Genomic DNA, 16,351 nt, shown 5'->3' with positions numbered 1-16,351 from the left:
TCACACATGCCCTTGCTTGTGTGAAAAAAAACACTTCGCTCCGTGTGTGCGCTGCTGATAGGCTGACAGATTGCACCTCCCCACTGCAAATGCGGGAAAGAGAAAAAAAAATGGAGATCTTCATTGTTCCTGCAGAGATCCATCCCCTGCCCCTCCCCCCACCCCGCTGTACACTCAAACTGCGTATTAACATTAATTTTCATCATTACTGAGAAAAAATCCAGTTATGATTTTGGTGCACGAACAGTTATCGAACATAACCTCGAACAGCCGAATTTTTCTCAAATTGTTCGTGTTCGCCGAACGGCTCGAACACCGCCCAAAACAGCTCGAATTTGAGATTGGCGAACAGTTCGAGTAGAACAACGCTCATCTCTAGTCACAATACAGGGATAATACACACAGTGATGTCACAGTACAGAGATAATACACACAGTGATATCACAGTACAGGGATAATACACACAGTGATGTCACAGTACAGGGATAATACACACAGTGATGTCACAGTACAGGGATAATACACACAGTGATGTCACAGTGCAGGGATAATACACACAGTGATGTCACAGTACAGGGATAATACACACAGTGATGTCACAGTACAGGAATAATACACAGTGATTTCACAGTACAGATATAATAAACACAGTGATGTCACAGAACAGGGATAATACACACAGTGATGTCACAGTACTGAGATAATACACACAGTGATGTCACAGTACAGAGATAATAAACACAGTGATGTCACAGTACAGGGATAATACAGACAGTGATGTCACAGTACAGGGATAATACAGACAGTGATGTCACAGTACAGGGATAATACACACAGTGATGTCACAGTACAGGGATAATACACACAATGATGTCACAGTACAGGGATAATACACACAGTGATGTCACAGTACAGGGATAATACACACAGTGATGTCACAGTACAGAGATAATACACACAGTGATGTCACAGAACTGAGATAATACACACAGTGATGTCACAGTACAGAGATAATACACACAGTGATGTCACAGAACTGAGATAATACACACAGTGATGTCACAGTACAGGGATAATACACACAGTGATGTCACAGTACAGGGATAATGCACAAAGTGATGTCACAGTACAGGGATTATACACACAGTGATGTCACAGTACAGGGATAATACACACAGTGATCTCACAGTACAAGGATACTACACACAGTGATGTCACAGTACAGGGATAATACACACAGTGATGTCACAGTACAGGGATAATACACACAGTGATGTCACAGTACAGGGATAATACACACAGTGATGTCACAGTACAGAGATAATACACACAGTGATGTCACAGTACAGGGATAATACACACAGTGATGTCACAGTGCAGGGATAATACACAGTGATGTCACAGTACAGAGATAATAAACACAGTGATGTCACAGTACAGGGATAATACACAAAGTGATGTCACAGTACAGGGATAATACACACAGTGATGTCACAGTACAGGGATAATACACATAGTGATGTCACAGTACAGGGATAATACAGACAGTGATGTCACAGTACAGGGATAATACACACAGTGATGTCACAGTACAGGGATAATACACACAGTGATGTCACAGTACAGAGATAATACACACAGTGATGTCACAGTACAGAGATAATACACACAGTGATGTCACAGAACTGAGATAATACACACAGTGATGTCACAGTACAGGGATAATACACACAGTGATGTCACAGTACAGGGATAATATACACAGTGATGTCTCAGTACAGGGATAATACGCACAGTGATGTCACAGTACAGGGATAATACACACAGTGATGTCACAGTACAGGGATAATATACAATATTGTTACAGGACCTGAATAACAAACATCCATGAATGACGCCTTGTACACAAAAGTAAATTTGCCTTTGGATCATTTCTGCAATTATAAAAGCATTTTAGGAAATAGATGCAATCATCCAGATGTGTAGGTATATGGGGTGCAGTACTAGGATTCACACCCAGGGCCTGGTGCAAACAGAGTAAATTGTACATACCAGGTCTATGATGACGAGATGCTGGGGCCACTACCCTTCTATGGAAATACTTTTACAGGATCTGAATGTCCTAAGTGTTGTCGCTTTCTTCACTGCTCTGCATTTCTGTTCATCAGAGGTTCACCAGTAATTGTATTTGTAACACTTGACTTACCTTGAAAATTTCACCTCGTAGCAAAGGACAGTGCAGACCCTCTGGATATCTGTTAAATGAAAAATGTCACACAATCAGATGAACGGAGTGACCTGCAAAATTATCTGCTCGCACAGCAGAGGTCATATACAGTGGTAGCACTCTACTGGACACCCATGTTACTCCATGTGGCACTGCTCTATGGTGGGAGAGTTCCTGCTGTATAACACTTGGTACATCATCCATAATTTACCCAACAAACAACTACAGGCACTAAAAATTGGAGATAAATGTTTTTCCAGAAGCTCACAGTAATGCCCAATCCTTAGGTCAAAGAAGGGCCGGAAACCCTCAATGCAGCACTTTTGCCGCTCTAAGGGTGCACTCACATCTGCGTATATAAAGTAGCTGAGATTCTCAGCCAGAAAAGTTGGAGAGTGTCAGGCGTTTATTTTCTCATCTAGCATCCATATGCAATGCGTTTTTTAACATCAACTTTTACATACAGTAATCCTCTACGTCATTTCTAAAAAATAAAACAATCTTATACAGTTGTGCTCAAAAGTTTACATACCCCGGCAGAATTTTTCCTTTCATGTCCTTGTTTCAGAGAATATGAATGATAACAAAAAAAATTTTTTCCACTCCTGGTTATTGGTTGGGTGAAGCCATTTATTGTCAAACTACTGATTTTTCTCTTTTTAAATATTAATGAAAACCAAAAACATCCAAATGACCCTGATCAAAAGTTCACATAACCTGGTGATTTTGGCCTGATAACATGCACAGAATTTGCCACAAATGGGTTTGAATGGCTACTAAAGGTAACATCCTCACCTGTGACCTGTTTGCTTGTAATCAGTGTGTGTGCATGAAAGCTGAGTGAGTTTCTGGGATCCAGACAGACTCTTGCATCTTTGATCCAGCCACAGAAGTTTCTGGATTGTGAGTCATGGGGAAAGCAAAAGAATTGTCAACGGATCTATGGGAAAAGATAGTTGAACTGTATAATACAGGAAAGAAATACAAAAAGATATCCAAGGAATTGATAATGCCAGTCAGCAGTGTTCAAACTCTGATTAACAAATGGAAAATCAGGGGCTCTGTAAAAACCAAACCACGGTCAGGTAGACCAACAAAAATTTCGGCCACAACTGCCAGGAAAATTGTACGGGATGCAAAGAAAAACCCACAAATAACATCAGCTGAAATTCAGGACTCTCTGAAAACTAGCGGTGTGGCTGTTTCAAGATGCATAATAAGGAGGCACTGGAAGAAAAATGGGCTGCATGGTCGAGTTGCCAGAAGAAAGCCATTACTGTGCAAATGCCACAAAATATCTCGCCTACAATACGCCAAGCAGCACAGAGACAAACCTCAAAACTTCTGGAACAAGGTAATTTGGAGTGATGAGACCAAAATTGAACTTTTTGGCCACAACCATAAATGATACATTTGGAGAGAGGTCAACAAGGCCTATGATTAAAGGAACACCATTCCTACAGTAAAACACGGAGGTGGATCGCTGATGTTTTGGGGATGTGTGAGCTACAATGGCACAGGAAACTTGGTAAAAGTTTGGGAACTTGGGGAAGATGAATGCAGCACGTTCTCAGCAAATACTGTAGGCACATTTGCAGTCATCAGCCAGGATGCTGCGCATGGGACGTACTTGGACATTCCATCATGACAACGATCCATAACACAAGGCCAAGTCGACCTGTCATTGGCTACAGCAGAACAAAGTGAAGGTTCTGGAGTGGCCATCTCAGTCTCCTGACCTCAATATCATTGAGCCACTCTGGGGAGATCTCAAGTGCACAGTTCATGCTAGACAGCCCTGGAATTTACAGGAACTGGAGTTTTTTTGCCAAGAAAAATGGGCAGCTTTACCATCTGAGAAATTAAAGAACCTCATCCACAACTACCACAAAAGATTTCAAGCTGTCATTGATGTTAAAGGGGGCAATACATGGTATTAAGAACTGGGGTATGTGAACTTTTGATCAGGGTCATTTGGATGTTTTTGGTTGTCATTAAGATTTAAAAAGAGAAAACACAATAGTTTGACAATAAATGGCTTCACCCAACCAATAACCAAGAGTGGAGAAAAAGTTTTTTTGTTATCATTCATATTCTCTGAAACAAGGCCAAGGATGGAAAAATTCTTTTGGGGTATGTAAACTTTTGAGCACAACTGTATACAGATATAAATAGGTAGTAGATGTCAGTGAGATAAATAATCAGTAGTGATAAGCGAACACTAAAATGCTCGGGTGCTTGATACTCGGGTCGAGCACATTGGAATACTCGGGTGCTCGACCCGAGCAACGAGCCCAATGTAAGTCTACGGGAAACTCGAGCATTTTTCAGGTGGCTCCCCCCGGCGGTCTGCAGAGTGCCTAAAAATTGCCCAAATCGATGGGAACAGTGCTCAAATGACATGGGGACAGCATGGGGAAGACACCTGGAAGCATTTCTGACTCCCAGGTCACTTCTGTCAACAACGTTGTCAGAGATATTATGCCACTTTTACGGACTCACAATAAAACATACCAAAACGAAACCAAAATGGATTTTCCTAGGAAATATGTTAAGGAACATCCTTTCCAGGGTAATGACTTGTATATAAAGAAAAATAAATAACTAAAAACAAAAATGCTCCTCCACACCTTGGGCTATGTTCACACGTAGCGTTTTTGATGCATTTTTTCACTTTTGCATTGCTTTCAACCGTGACAAATGCATTCAACAGGAAATGTCATTTTAACATTTTACAACCTTATCTGGCCATGTGGTGTGTGAGATATCATCAGACACATCGTGTTTCATTTATGAAGGAGGGACGCTGAGAGACACAAAGCCTATTTTTATAGGGCCATCAGGCGGCCTTTACTATTCTTAAAGGGCCAGCAGTTGGCCCTCACTATTCTTAGAGAGCCATCAGCCGGCTATGTTTTATTGTTCCCATTACTAAAGAGTGGGTCTCCTATACTGTTATTGCGTATGCAGTGAGTGCCAGGGCTACCCAAAATTTGGACGCACCCCAATACCCCTTTGAACAGACTTAGAGGAGGGCCTTCTGAAAACAATATTCCCATTATTAGGAAGTAGGTCACTCTCCCATTGTGTTTGCCTATGCAGTGAATGCAAGGGTTGCCAAAAATTTGGAGGCACTCCAATGCCCCTTGGAAGAGACGTGGAGGAGGGCCTCATAAAAAAATGTTCCCATTAGATATGAGCGGGCCTCCTATACTTAAGTGTATGGGCTGACAAACATTTACCCCTGGGGGGTATGCATAAACATACTGTATAAAAAAATTTTTTACGGGCATCATAAACACCCTTTAAAAAAATTATGTGGGTGTTGCATCAAGGACCAGGGTCACCCTGGTGATATGGTGGTGGAGGATGAGGAGAAGGAGGAGGACAAGAGCAAATAGCCAAAATCAGGAAGCGTATACCAATGTCTGGGTGTGAAAAGGTGCATGGGAATACACCTCCCAAGAAAAGACACTGGATTTGAGTTTATGTTACGCTGCTATCATTCAGTGGTGTTGAGAAGTCTGGCCCAATCCAGCCCTTGTTCATTTTTATAAGAGTCAGCCTGTCAGCATTTTCAGTTGACAGGCGGATGCGCTTATAAGTTATAATTCCACCAACGGCACTAAAAACCCGCTCTGATAAAACACTGGTAGCAGGGCAGGCCAGGACCTCCAAGGCATAGAGAGCCAGTTTATTCCACGTATCCAGCTTGGAAACCCAATAATTATAAGGCACAGAGGAATCACAGAGGACCTTGGTACGGTCAGAAAGGAACTCCCTCAGCATCTTCCCAAACTTTGAACTCCTTGTGATAGTACCCCGCGCCTCAGGGTCTGTGCGATGGGAGGGGCTGAGAAAACTCTCCCAGAACATTGACAGTGTTGCCCTGCCTCTGCTGGATTGCCTCTCGCCTGTACTCCTTGGTTGTCCAACGAAGTGTGCCCTCTGCCGCCAGCATTTTCCCATGGGAATATTTTTAATAGTTCCGCAACAAGGGCCTTCTGGTACAGCCCCATTTTTGTAGACCTGTCCGCCTCAGGAATAAGAGATATAAAGTTCTCCTTGTAGCGTGGGTCTAGAAGTGTCACCAAACAGTATGACTGTCACCCAAAATTTTGAGAACGCGAGGGTCATGGCAAAGGCAGCGTAACATAAACTCAGCCATGCGTGCCAGACTACTAACAGGCAAGACTTCCGTGTCCTCACAAAGAGGATGACTGACCATGCTCTCCTCCTCCTCCTCCTCTCTGTCCTCTGGCCATCCACGTTGAACAGACGGTCTGACAGCTGTTCAAGTAGTACCGTCTATAGCGCATGAAACTAGCTCCTGTCCTTCCTCCTCCTCCTCCTCTTCCTCATTGTCACCCAATCCACGTTGGGAGGAGATGAGGCTGGGCTGTGTGTAATCACCCTGTATGGTTCCTTGATCCATCTCATCGTGCTCCACCTGCAATGCATTCTCTTTGTGAGCAGAGAGCATTTCAGAAGACAGAGAAGCGGGATGGTGACGCTAATTATGGCGTCATCGCCGCTCACCATCTTGGTGGAGTCCTCAAAGTTTTGGAGGATGGTACATATATCTGACATCCATGTCCACTCCTGAGGTCTTATGTGTGGAGTCTGAACTGAATAGCGACGGCCTTGTTGATGCTGGTACTCAACAACTGCCCTCTTCTGCTCACAAATCCTTCCCAACATCTGCAGTGTAGAGTTCCAATGCGTGGGGACATCACACACCAGTCTGTGAGCCGGAAGCTGCAAACGCTGCTGAAACACGGCAAGGGCAGCGGAAGCTGTAGGTGACTTTCTAAAATGGGCACACAGGCGGCGTACTTTAACAGCAGATCCAGCAGCTCTGGGTAGGATTTGAGAAACCGCTGAACCATGAGGTTAAGCACATGGGCCAGGCATGGTAAGTGTGTGAGCTCGCCTCGCCTCAGAGCCGCCACCAGGTTCCGGCCATTGTCACACACGACTGGCTGTAGGTTCAGCGGTGTGAGCCACAGATCTGCCTGCTCTTTCAGAGCTGTCCACAACTCTTCAGCATTGTGCGGTTTGTCACCTAAGCATATTAGCTTCAGCACAGCCTGTCGCCGCTTGGCCGAGGCAGTGCTGCAATGCTTCCAGCTTGTGACTGATGTGGTCATTTCGGAGATGGAGGCTGATGAGGAGGCGGAGGCTGAGGAGGATGAGGTGCAGGAGCTGTAGACTGTGGGGGCAACCCTGATTGACTTAGGGCCCACAATCCTTGGCGTCGGGAGGACATGTTCTGTCCCAAGGTCCGACTGGGTCCCGGCTTCCACTATGTTAACTCAGTGTGAAGTCAGCGAGATGTACCGTCCCTGCCCACAAGCACTTGTCCTCGTGTCCGTGGTTAGGTGGACTTCCCCGGTAACTGTGTTGTTGAGGGCACGGCTAATGTTTTGGGACAAGTGCTTGTGTAATGCGGGGATGGCACACCGGGAGAAATAGTGGCGGCTAGGGACCGAGTACCGAGGGACGGCCACCGCCATCAGGTTGCGGAATGCTTCTGTCTCCACGAGCCTAAAAGGCAACATGTGAGAATTTAGTAGTGTTGCCTGTGGGGCGTTAGATGCATATTTGCGCTTGCGTTCCAAGGACTGGGGTATGGACAACTGAATGCTGCACTAGGACAAGGACATGGACGTGCTTCCTGATGCTGCTACTTGAGAGTGTGCAACGACAGGTGCAGGGCAGGAGGCATCTTCGCATGGACCATGGACAGGGGATTGGCTTGCATGCACAACAGCGGAAAAAGCAATGGTGCCACCCGCAGACACTGTTCCTGGACCCTGTGGTTCGGCCCACAAAGTCGTGTGCTTTGCTGCCATGTGCCTGATCATGCTGGTGGTGGTCAGGCTGCTAGTTTTGCCACCCCTGCTGATGCTGGCCTGGCAGGTGGTGCAAATGGGCTTTTTGGGGTTATCGGCAGAGTCTTTAAAAAACAACCAGACTCGGGAAGACCTAACAGTTGTACTGGCAACTTCCTTCGTGTTGGTGTTACGGGGAACGGTTGCCTGCCTTCTGTCTGCGGCCACCACATTGCTTCTTCCTGCCTGTTGGGGTGCTCTGCCTCCCTCCCCCTGTGTGCTGCTGTCCTCGCTCTGCATATCCTCCTGCCAGGATGGGTCAGTTACTATATCATCCACCACCTCGTCTTCCACTTCCGCACTCTGGTCCTCCTGCTGACTTTCTGGCAATTGTGTCTCATCATCGCCCACCTCTTGTGACACTTTCCCACCGTCGTCTTCGTGTGATCGTGGCTGCTCAAATATTTGGGCATCGCTACATGTGATCTCCTCTTGCCCCGCTTCAAGTGGACCAGGCAAGAGGCCCGAATCTATAAATGGAAAAGTGAACAGCTCTTCAGAGTGTCCAAGTGTGGGATCAGTTGTCTCTGGGCACTCGGCATGGTGGTAGGAAGGAGGATCAGGGTGAGGAATATGCGGTCCAGCCTCACGGATAATGAGACTTGACCGTGTGGAAGACAGGGTGGTGGTGGTGGTGGTGGCTAAGTGATTGGAAGCATTATCCGCTATCCAACCAACAACCTTTTGACACTGCTCTGGGTTCATTAGTGGCATGCTGCGGTCCCCTAGGAATTGGGACAGGAAGGTTGGACGAGAAGATGTGGGTGTTTGTTGTGGCACAATTTCAGCTTGCCCACGGCCTTGTCCTCGGCCTCTGCATGCACCATCACCATCACGTCAAGTTCCCCGTCCCTTGCCACGTGCCTTGCCCATTTTAAATGGAGGACAGTATCTTCCACGCTCACTACAAATGACTTAGTTTGGAGCGAATTTATATGTGATCCGTGTGACGGAGAAAACAAAGTTTGAAATACCTGGCCTGTAGGTAACTAGTTTGAACAGCAAACTGGTGTGAATTGCTTCACTGACACACTGAAAGAAATTTTTAATGAAGGCCAGAAATGGCAGTATTTTCTGACAAAGTATATGTGATCCGTGTGATGGAGAAAACACAGTTTTAAATAGCTGGATTTCTAGCGCTGTAATATGGAAAGGACCTGGCTGTATTCTGCAGTGCCAACAAGTAAAGGGCGCAGAAAAACGGTGTTCTCTGGATTGCTTTTTAAGCAAATAATGAGGATTAAGATCCAAAAAAAAGTATTCCTGGCCCCTGAGACCTGGGCCTTTGTATAGAAATATCTAACAGTAGCAGAAGGCAAAATTGGAGCCTCTTGTGCTATATTCACTGCCTGCCTGCCTATATACACTGCCTGCCTATATACTCTGCCTGCCTGATATCTCTGCAGATGGATTAGTCCTCAGAAGGACTGTTTGTTAAGATGGATATGTGTAATGTACTTGTTTTCTCCCTACACTACCTAATACACAAGCAAATCTCTCCCTGAGGCAGCAGCACCTCTCCATACTCTGCCTGATTCCGGAGTGACTGTGACGAGCATGGCGGCGCCAGGTCTGATATAGACCTGATGACGCTGTGCGGCCAGCCAATCACTGTAATGCCCACAACCAACATGGCTGCGGCATTACAATGAGTGGCAGGCAATCCCTGTATGTTGATTGGCGCTCTAAAGAGCGGCAAACATGCAGGGAGGGGACCCGAGCATCCACCCGAGCATGTCGCAAGTACTCGGTCAGCTCCGAGCATCTCAAGTACTGAGATGCTCGGGCGAGTACTGAGTACTTGCGAGTATGCTCGCTCATCACTAATAATCAGTGCTCTGCGTTTGTAGTTTTCTGTACTTGTATTTACAGTTGAAACCAGAAGTTTCCATACACTATATAAAAAGACACATATCCATGTTTTTCTCAATATTTGACATGAAATTAGAATAAACTTTTCCCATTTTAGGTCAATTAGGATTATCATAATTTTTAATATTTGCCAAATGCCAGAATAATGAGAGAATGTTTTAAGGCATTTTTATTACTGCAAAGTCAAAAGTTTACATACACTAAGATTACTATGCCTTTAACCACTTCGCACCAGAGCCTGTTTTTGCCTTCGTGACCAGGCCAATTTTTTCAATTCTGACCACTGTCACTTTATGAAGCAATTACTCTGGAACGCTTCAACGGATCCCCCTGATTCTGAGAATGTTTTTCAGTGACATATTGTACTTCATGATAGTGGTAAAATTTCTTTGATATCACATGCGTTTACTTGTGAAAAAATCGGAAATTTGGCGAAAATTTTGAAAATTTTGCAATTTTCAAACTTTGAATTTTCATGCCCTTAAATCAGAGAGATATGTCACACAAAATACTTAATAAATAACATTTTCGACATGTCTACTTTACATCAGCACAATTTTGGAACCAAAATTTTTTTTTGTTAGGGAGCTATAAGGGTTAAAAGTTGACCAGCGATTTCTCATTTTTCCAACAAAATTTACAAAAACATTTTTTTAGGGACCACATCATATTTGAAGTCACTTTGAGGGGTCTTTATGACAGAAAATACCCAAAAGTGACACCGTTCTAAAAACTGCACCCCTCAAGGTGCTCAAAACCACATTCAAGAACTTTATTAACCCTTCAGGTGCTTCACAGGAATTTTTGGAATGTGGAAGAAAAAAATTAACATTTAACTTTTTTCACAAAAATGTTACTTTAGACCCAATTTTTTTTATTTTCACAGGGGTAACAAGAAAAAATGGATCCCAAAATTTTTTGTGCAATTTCTCTTGAGCGTGCTGATACCCCATATGTGAGGGAAAACCACTGTTTGGGCGCACGGCAGGGCTCGGAAGGGAAGGAGCGCCATTAGACTTTTTGAATGTAAAATTTGTCTGAATAATTAGCAGACGCCATGTTGCGTTTGGAGAGCTCCTGATGTGCCTAAACAGTGGAAACCCCCCACAAGTGACACCATTTTGGAAACTAGACCCCTTAGGGAACTTATCTAGATGTGTGGTGAGCACCTTGAACCCCAACGTGCTTCACAGAAGTTTATAATAATCAGCTGTAAAAATAAAATTTTCACATTTTTCCCGCAAAAACGCTTTTCATCCCTTAATTTTGCATTATCATAAGGGTAATAGGATAAATTGCACCATGAAATTTGTTGTGCAATTTCTCCTGAACACGCCGATACCCCATATGTGGAGGCAAACCACTGTTTGGGCGCACGGCAGGGCTCGGAAGGGAAGGAGCACCATTTGACTTTTTGAATGTAAAATTTGTTTGAATAATTAGCGGACGCCATGTTGCATTTGGGGAGCCCCTGATGTGCCTAAACAGTGGAAACCCCCCACAAGTGACACCATTTTGGAAACTAGACCCCTTAGGGAACTTATCTAGATATGTGGTGAGCACCTTGCACCCCCAGCTGCTTCACAGAAGTTTATAATATTGAGCCATAAAAATAAAATTTTCACATTTTTCCCACAAAAAATGTTTTCCTTTTCCTAATTTTGTACTATCATAAGGGTAACAGGATAAATTGCACCATGAAATTTGTTGTTCAATTTCTCCTGAACACGCTGATACCCCATATGTGGGGGAAAACCACTGCTTTGGTGTACGGCAGGGTTCGGAAGAGAAAGGAGCGCTATGTTGGCTGGGATAGGCAGCAGACACCATGTCACATTTGAAGAGTCGCTGACATGCCGAAACAGCAGAAACCCCCACAAGTGACCCCATTTTGTAAACTACACCTCTCAAGGAATTCATCTAGGGAAGTAGTGAGTATTTTTTAATTTTTAAATTTATACCATTGGGCAGTGAAAAAAGCATAATTATATTTTTACCACAAAAAAATGTTTTACCCTCAGATTTTACATTTTCACACAGGGCGATGGGTAAAAATGGTGCCGAAATGTGTCACACAATTTCTTCTAAAAGTGGCAATACCCCATATGTGGCTGCATCGTACCACTCAGCCATACGGCGAGATCTGGGGGGGACGGAGTGCTATTTGACAATTGGAGAACAAATTATTGTAGAATAGGCATTCGGATTTGGGAGCACAAAATGATTTGAATTTCTTTTGGGGGGCAAGGGCCATTTCGCTTTTCCAGAGCCTTTCAGCTACCAGTTCAGCTACCAGTAACTTGGAAGTCCCTTATATTTTTAACAGATGACGGACCTGAGTGGGGACTAGCTTTTTTTGAGGACTGAGTTGAAGCTTTTATTGGGAACATTTTACGTAACATTTATCCGGCGCTTTAGGCTGAGCACTTACATAGGGGTTTCCATCTAAATTTCCAAGTGATGTAATTCAGATGAAACCCCTGCAGGATCCATTCACTGTAATGAGGCAGCAGAGTTACTCTGGACTCCGTCTGGCCTCTGTTTAGCGGTGTCCTTTTTTTCAGAAGTGCACAAAACTGTGGCCAACCGCACTTTTATGCACGCCTAAAACAAATGACACCGTGGGATCACAGGCCAGACGGCATCCACAGTGGCCTATATCTGCCTCATTACAGGGAATCTTCCGTCATGGGTTCGGCTGAATCACATATTTCAGAGATTTACATGGAAACTCTGGCGTAAGTGCTCAGCACAGAGCGCAGGATAAATGTGTGCCGAGCCATACTGCGATCTTTGGGAGACATAATAAACAAATCAGTAGCAGGTGAAGAATTGGTTTTATTTATTTTTTACGCCGTTCCTCGTGTGATATAACTGATTAGATTACTTTATTCTTCGGGTCGGTGCGATTACAGAGATACCAGATTTATATCGGGTTTTTATGACTGACAGCTGTTACACACTAAGAGACGCTTTTTTTTTGCAAAATCTAGTTTTTGTATCGCCATATTTTGAGAGCTATAATTTTTCCATATTTCGGCCGACAGAGTCATGTGATGGCTTGTTTTTTGCGGGACGAGTTGACATTTTTATTGGTACCATTTGTGGGTACGTGACATTTTTTGATCGCTTTCTATTCCGTTTTTTGGGAGGTAAAATTAACAAAAACCAACAATTCAGGAATTGTTTTTTGAGGTTTTTTTCATGCCGTTCTGCGTGTGGTAAAAGTGATCAGGCAGCGTTATTCTTCGGGTCAGTACGTTTACAGTGATACTACACTTACTGTATATTTTTTTATGTTTTGGCGCTTTTACACAATAAAACAATTTTATAGAAAAAATATTTTTTTTGCATTGCTTTATTCTGAGAGGTATAACTTTTTTATTTTTTGGCTGATGGAGCTGTATAGCGGCTTGATTTTTGCGGAATAAGATGACGTTTTCAGCGGTACCATTTCTATTTCCATTTTGCTTTTTGATCGCATTTTTTTCCACTTTTTGTTTGGCGATATGAGGAAAAAGCATAGTTTTTTGCTCCGTTTTTTATTTATTTTTATTACGGTGTACACATAAGGAGTTAATTAGTGTGACAGTTTTATAGCTCGGGTTGTTTCGGACGCGGCAATACCAAATATGTGTACTTTTTTTGTTTTTGCATAAATATATGGATTTATTGGTTTAATATTTTATTTATTTATTTTTATTTATTTTGTATTTTTTTTTAACAGTTTCAAAACATTTTTTTTTACTTTTTTTTACATTTTTACTTAGTCCCTGTATGGGACATTAATTTTTATTTTTCTGATCCCTGATCTCATGTAATGTAATAGACATGTATTACATTATATGAGATCTTCACTAACTGTTTCACAGTCTCCTGTCTGGCATCAGCTACAGGCTGAAGCCAGACAGGAAGAACACCATATATGGCAGAGCTGGAGGCGGTCATGTGACCTCCAGCTGCCATAGCAACGCCAGGTCCTGAAAGCAATCAAGGGGTCGTCGGAGAGGTAAGTGGACGACCCCCTCTCCTCCTGCTGTCTTCTATATGCCACGATCACTATAGATCGCGGCATATAGAAGACAGCAAAGGTTTAACATCACTGGGACCTGATCTAATCAGGTCCCGATGATGTTCCCTGTCAGAGCTAACGCTCTGCACCGCTCTCACAGCGCTTGCAGGACCCTGGGGGTCCTGAGCGCTGCGAGACCACCCACCGTTTTTAAACGTCCGCGCTGCACAGAGCCCAGGCAGCGCGGACGTTTATCTACAGTGGGCGGTCGGGAAGCGGTTAAACAATTCTGGACTGCCCTTATGATGATGTCATGTGTTTGGAAGCTTCTGATAGTTTTTTTGGCAACATCTGAATTAACTAGAGACACACCTGTGGATGTATTGTAATGCACACCTGAAACACATTGCTTCTTTGTGTAGCATCATGGGAAAGTCTAAAGAAATCAGCCAAGATATCAGGAAGAGAATTGTGGACTTTCAGAAATCTGGCTCATGCTTGGGTACAATTTCAAGAGACCTGAAGGTGACCTGAAGGTACAAACAATTATACGCAAGTACAAACAAGATGGGAATGTCCAGCCATCATACCGCTCAGAAAGGAGACGAGTTCTGTGTCCTAGAGATGTACGTGCTTTGGTCCGATATGTGCATATCAACCCAAGGACAAAAGCAAAAGACCTTGTGATGATGATGGCGGAAGCTGGTAAGATTGTGTCAATATCCACAGTGAAACAAGTACTGTATCAGCATGGGCTGAAAGGCCACTCTGCCAGGAAGAAGCCATTACTCCAAAAGAAACATAAAAAAGCCAGATTAATGTTTGCAAATGCACACAGGAACAAAGACCTTAATTTTTGGAGACATGTCATGTGGTCTGATGAAATTAAATTAAAACTTTTTGGGCATTATGACCATCGTTATTTTTGGAGGAAAAAGGGAGAAGCATGGAAGCCTAAGAACACCATCCCAACTGTGAAAACCTGGGTGGCAGCATCATGTTGTGGGGTTGTTTTGCTGCAGGAGGCAGGGCCGGCTCCAGGTTTTCGTGGGCTCTGGGCGATAGAGTCTCAGTGGGCCCCTTTAACACATAGCACGATTCATGATGCACAGATACCGCAGAGAAATATATATATATATATATATATATATATATATATATATATATATATATATATATATATATATAGTACAATGCCAAAGATTTCACTTCTTACATTACATGACCGATATCTATTGTAAATTTTACAATAGCTCAGAAACCGGCAAATCGTTCCATACAGAATACTGGCCCCCATAAAATGCTCCAAACAGGATACAGGCCCCCATATAACACTCCATACAGGATACTGACCCCCATATAACGCTCCATACAGGATACTGGCCCCCATATAACGCTCCATACAGGCTGTGCCCCCACATAGTGCTCCATGCAGGCTGTTCCCCTTACATAATGCCTCATGCAGGCTGTCACCCCCCCCCCATATAATGCCCCATGCAGGATGTCACCCCCCCTTATAATGCCCATGCATTGTCACCCCCCCTTATAATACCCCATGCAGGATGTCACACCCCCCCTCCCTTATAATGCCCCATGCAGGATGTCACTTTTTCCCCCATATAATGCCCCATGCAGGATGTCACTTCCCCCCCTTTTAATGCCCCATGCAGGATGTCACCCCCCATATAATGTCCCATGCAGGATGTCACCCCCTTATAATGCCCCATGCATTATGTCGCCCCCCTTATAATACCCCATGCAGGATGTCACACACACCCCCCTTATAATGCCCCATGCAGATTGTCACTTCCCCCCCATATAATGCCCCATGCAGGATGTCACACACACCCCCCTCCCTTATAATGCCCCATGCAGGATGTCATTCCCCTCCCTTATAATGCCCCATTCAGTATGTCACTCCCCCATATAATGCCCCATGCAGGATGTCACTCCCCCCCTTATAATGCCCCATGCAGGATGTCACACACCCATTCCCTTATAATGCCCCATTCAGTATGTCTTTCCCCCCCATATAATTCCTCATGCAGGATGTCATTCCCCCCATATAATGCCCCATGCAGAATGTCACTTCCCCCCCTCTTTATAATTCCCCATACAGTAGGTCATTCCCCCCCTTTTAATGCCCCATGTAGTATGTCACCCCCCATATAATGCCCCATGCAGGATGTCACCCCCCCTTATAATGCCCCATTCAGTATGTCACTCCCCCCCCTTTTGATGCCCCATGCAGGATGTCACCCCCCCCTTTTTAATGCCCCATGCCTCCATACATTAAAAAAAAAAAAAAATCAAATACTCACCTCACTCCTCCTCACCAGCTGCCGC

At 44.1% G+C, this 16,351-nt stretch overlaps 1 protein-coding gene across 5 annotated transcripts in view; it reads right to left on the bottom strand.

Annotated features, from left to right (window-relative positions):
- RAB27B (RAB27B, member RAS oncogene family) overlaps positions 1–16,351 on the bottom strand; it is a 265,799-nt gene that overhangs the window by 158,973 nt on the left and 90,475 nt on the right. For 4 of the 5 annotated variants that reach the window (XM_073681086.1, XM_073681068.1, XM_073681080.1 and 1 more), the window contains one exon: positions 2,207–2,255. The exons of the other annotated variant lie outside the window; for it this stretch is intronic. The gene's annotated coding sequence lies outside the window, so the exon portion shown is untranslated. The remainder of the gene's footprint in view (positions 1–2,206; positions 2,256–16,351) is intronic. 5 annotated transcript variants of the gene reach the window in all.

The sequence above is a fragment of the Phyllobates terribilis genome, unplaced genomic scaffold, assembly GCF_046119375.1.
Source record: "Phyllobates terribilis strain yellow unplaced genomic scaffold, ASM4611937v1 Scaffold_1__5_contigs__length_1240528914, whole genome shotgun sequence".
Taxonomy (NCBI): domain Eukaryota; kingdom Metazoa; phylum Chordata; class Amphibia; order Anura; family Dendrobatidae; genus Phyllobates; species Phyllobates terribilis.
The sequence above is the reverse complement of the archived record's forward strand: the minus strand, read 5'-3'. Positions and strand labels throughout refer to the sequence as shown.